Genomic DNA, 5000 nt, shown 5'->3' with positions numbered 1-5000 from the left:
GTGTGTGTGTGTGTGTGTGTGTGTGTGTGTAAAATATCTTTATAATAATAATAATAATAATATAATGAGGAAATTAAATATAATAAAAAATGCCAGTAAAGGCATCAAACTAAATTATATGCGAAAATTAAAATTTTTGTTCAACAGTGTTCCGTGATCTAAAAAGTCATGAATCTCTGCAATGCTAATGAGACAACAAAATTAAAGGAAACTCTTTATTGCCGAGTAAAATAAATAAGCATTAACATTAAACAATTAACTTCATAATAACGGATGAATAGATAATTAAATAAGTAAATAAATAAATTAATGAGTAGCAAAACAGGCTCTATAAGTAGTCATGCATTCATATCATCAAGCGCTCGATATCAATAACAAATCAACAGTAAAATGATACCAAAAACAGTATTGCAGTATATTTTTACAATAGGAGTATATTCCTGAAAGTACATAATAAATTAGTACTTAATAGTCTGAATGCAATCGTTCAGATTAAAATATCACTGACCATGATTAAAGTACAATTGATCCAGTCTTTAACAAGAAAGATTACTGGAACGCTTTAACGAGATATGCGTGTTAGTAGTACTATGCCTTTCCTCAAGCTTCCTGCGTTTCATTTATTTATCTGTTATTATTATTATTATTATTATTATTATTATTTTTATTATTATTATTATTATTATTATTATTATTATTGGAGAAACAAATGCACAGTTAATGTATACTCGTATGTAGATATGTTTGAAGATAAATCCGTACAGATAAGCTTGGGAGAAACAGCTTTCTGGACAGATTTATTTTTGAATGTACATATACATAACTGTGGATTTGTTTCTACATTTCAAGACTCACGCTGCTATTATAATTTTTTTTTTTTTTTTTTGCTCTAGCACAGTCCTCCAATTCGACTGGGTGGTATTTATAATGTGGGGTTCCGGGTTGCATCCTGCCTCCTAAGGAGTCCATCACTTTTCTTACTATGCGCGCCGTTTCTAGGATCACACTCTTCTGCATGAGTCCTGGAGCTACTTAAGCCTCTAGTTTTTCTAGATTCCTTTTCAGGGATCTTGGGATCGTGCCTAGTGCTCCTATGATTATGGGTACGATTTCCACTGGCATATCCCATATCCTTCTTATTTCTATTTTCAGATCTTGATACTTATCCATTTTTTCCCTCTCTTTCTCTTCAACTCTGGTGTCCCATGGTATTGCAACATCAATGAGTGATACTTTCTTCTTGACTTTGTCAATCAACGTCATGTCTGGTCTATTTGCACGTATCACCCTTTCCTTTCTGATACCATAGTCCCAGAGGATCTTTGCCTGATCGTTTTCTATCACTCCCTCAGGTTGGTGCTCGTACCACTTATTACTGTAAGGCAGCTGATGTTTCTTGCACAGGCACCAGTGGAGGGCTTTTGCCACTGAATCATGCCTCTTTTTGTGCTGGTTCTGTGCAAGTGCCGGGCATTCGCTTGCTATGTGGTTTATGGTTTCATTTTTCGTATTGCACTTCCTACATATGGGAGATATGTTATTTCCGTCTATCGTTCTTTGAACATATTTGGTTCTTAGGGCCTGATCTTGTGCCGCTGTTATCATTCCTTCAGTTTCCTTCTTTAGCTCTCCCCTCTGTAGCCATTGCCATGTGTCATCGCTGGCTAGTTCTTTAGTCTGTCTCATGTATTGTCCGTGCATTGGTTTGTTGTGCCAGTCCTCTGTTCTGTCTGTCACTCTCCTGTCTCTGTATATTTCTGGGTCTTCGTCTACTTTTATTAGTCCTTCTTCCCATGCACTCTTTAGCCACTCGTCTTCACTGGTTTTCAGATATTGCCCCAGTGCTCTGTTCTCGATGTTGACGCAGTCCTCTATACCTAGTAGTCCTCTCCCTCCTTCCTTTCGTGTTATGTATAGTCTGTCCGTATTTGCTCTTGGGTGTAGTGCTTTGTGTATTGTCATATGTTTCCTGGTTTTCTGATCTATGCTGCGGAGTTCTGCTTCGTCCATTCCACTATTCCTGCGCTGTATCTGATTACTAACACTGCCCATGTGTTTATGGCTTTTATCATATTTCCGACGATGAGTTTTGACTTGAGTATCGCCTTGAGTCTCTGCATATATTCTTTCCTGATTGTTTCCTTCATCTCTTGGTGGTGTTTTATATCCCCTCCTTCCATTATTCCCAGGTATTTGTATCCTGTCTCATCTATGTGTCTGATGTTGCTCCCATCTGGTAGCTTTATCCCTTCAGTTTTCGTTACTTTGCCTTTTTGTATGTTGACTGAGGCGCATTTTTCTATTCCAAACTCCATCCTGATGTCCCCAGATACAATCCTTATTATTATTATTATTATTATTATTATTATTATTATTATTATTTTATTATTATTATTATTATATTATTATTATTATTATTATTATTATTATTATTATAACTATTGTTATTATTATTATTATTATTATTATTAAGCTGGAGAAGGTATTAGCAATGCTTGCATACCTGTTAACGTTAAGAGACAGCCTCCACAACAAGCAACATTATCATTCAGTGCCAAAACGCATCTGTTTATGCAGGAAGCAGCCGCATTAAGCACACCGGCGGTGCATCTCGTCCTAATAGCTTCGGCGCTAAAAGGTAGTGTGGTTCGCGCAGCCATCTGAATTGCAGAAGAGCTTGTGAATGCCAAATACTGCTACATTTTACCTAACATTCTAAATATCTTAAGTTGTTATTTCCATTCGATGCCTACGATGACTTTTAACTTTCCGGCGTATTTGCATGATATTAAAAATATCTCTCTCTCTCTCTCTCTCTTCTCTCTCGTCTCTCTCTCTCTATCTCTCTTTCTCTCTCTCTCTTCCACTCACTTTAATTCGCCTATTTTTATCCAACACTAACGACTTTAACGATTCAAAAATGTTGTTATAGTTTCACCAAGTCAAATTATGTCAAAATCTCTCTCTCTCTCTCTCTCTCTCTGTATACACACATATATATATATATATATATATATATATATATATAATATATATATATATATATATATATATATATATATATATATATATACATATATATATATATAGATATATATATATATATATATATATATATATACATATATATACATGCGCGTGTGTGTGTGCATGTATGTATATATATATATATATATATATATATATATAATATATATATATATATATATATATATATATATATATAGTATATATATATATATATGTATATATATATATATATATATATTATATGTATTATATATAATATAATATATATATATATATGTATATATATTTATATACTTTTTTTTCTTTCTGACTTACAATGATCATACTATAACTCTTAACTCGCATGTGTATTATATCCACAGAATTGCGTGTTGTAAAAATATTCTCTCTCTCTCTCTCTCTCATAGATATTCGCCCGCCTATTACCTTTTACTTTCCGTGCTACGATTAACCAGTCTTCTAGACACCTATATTTCCACGGCTAAATTTCAGAGGAGCTTTTCCCTTTTGTTTGTTGTCCTTTGCGTTTGCTCGTCAATGTTCGGGAATTATCATCGTTATCAGTTTTAGTTTTCCGTAAAACAAAACTATTGAGCGGCTTTGTCTATCTGTCTGCCCTAAGATCTTAAAAGCTACTGAGTCTAGAGGGCTGTAAATTGTTATGCTGATCATCCACCCTTCTATCATCAAACATACCAAATTGCAGCCCACTAGCCTCTGCAGTTTTTATGTTATTTAAGTTTAAAATTAGCCTTAAGTGTACTTCTGGCAGCACTGTAGGTACCCACAACATAATCCACCACCGGACAGAAAACTTGATTGCAACGAAGAAATTTCCCCTCATTTTTTACTTTAACTTTGCCCTTGATTATGATTTAGTATTAGATCCTATTTCTCTCGCACTTCCTTTGTCTTGAGTATCCTTTCGCATTGCAAATGATAATTATTGTCCTGTAAGATATTCGTTGTCAAAGCTATTTTACTCTGAAAATTATACACACACATATACAACCTCTGCAACATACAACTCGATTTTTATCTTGTGTTTGTAATGTACGTATGTACGTCAGCATGTATGTGTGTATGAAGATCAAAGAAGAATTCGGAGCGCTACCGAGAAACTGATTGTACTTCATCCCGTTGCTCCAGAATCATTTGTTACCCTCGGCCTCCACTGAGACGCACATTTACTCTCCGAAAATACTTTCTTTTTAACTCCCCTTCCTCTTCGTTCGTAGATCCTTGTATTTGTGCATAATTGTGTAACTTACGGGGACAAGGGATATTTAAATTGTAAGTACTAAATGGAATACTTCAAACATAAGGTGTGACCCTGCACAGTTTAATTTTATTTAGCCATCTTCAACAGAACCATCACACGATAGCAGAAATTTACGCTATATATGACAATGGAAAATGCTAAAAATGAGCATGAAGATAGCTAAAACTATTAGTAGAAAGATTAAACTTATATTTGTCATCACTTGATTATTCAGTATAATTAATTTCTTCCATGTGGTACTTTGCATGCGTCTGTGCATTTTTACAAGCAAATCATTAACAAAACATAGACACAAAAAAATCTAACACACGGAGATTAATAAGATTAAATGTCCCCTGGCTCTCTGACTCTAGCTCGTTTCAAATACACCAAAATAGCGGGATGAATACGAATCAAAGTTGTCCGGATCAAAAGATAAAATGCAAAAAAACAGCATATAATCAAGAAATGTCTCCCTCGGGTTTGTCGCCTCTGTTTTCTCCATTATTTGCTCGTCTCCTTTTATCGGTGACAGAAACAGCCAGTATCTGTAATTGCAGGTCATTTCTCCGTCTCGGGATTAAGATGGCACAGTTCCGTGTGAACCTGCAGTCTCATCAGACCGAACGACCCTTTGTGCAAATTCTCTATTTTTTTTCTTTCTTTTTTATTTATATCATCCGTTTTATTTTAACTTGAAATAGTTTAA

Source organism: Macrobrachium nipponense, chromosome 2, assembly GCF_015104395.2.
Source record: "Macrobrachium nipponense isolate FS-2020 chromosome 2, ASM1510439v2, whole genome shotgun sequence".
NCBI classification, from domain to species: domain Eukaryota; kingdom Metazoa; phylum Arthropoda; class Malacostraca; order Decapoda; family Palaemonidae; genus Macrobrachium; species Macrobrachium nipponense.
Note: the sequence above shows the minus strand (reverse complement) of the source record.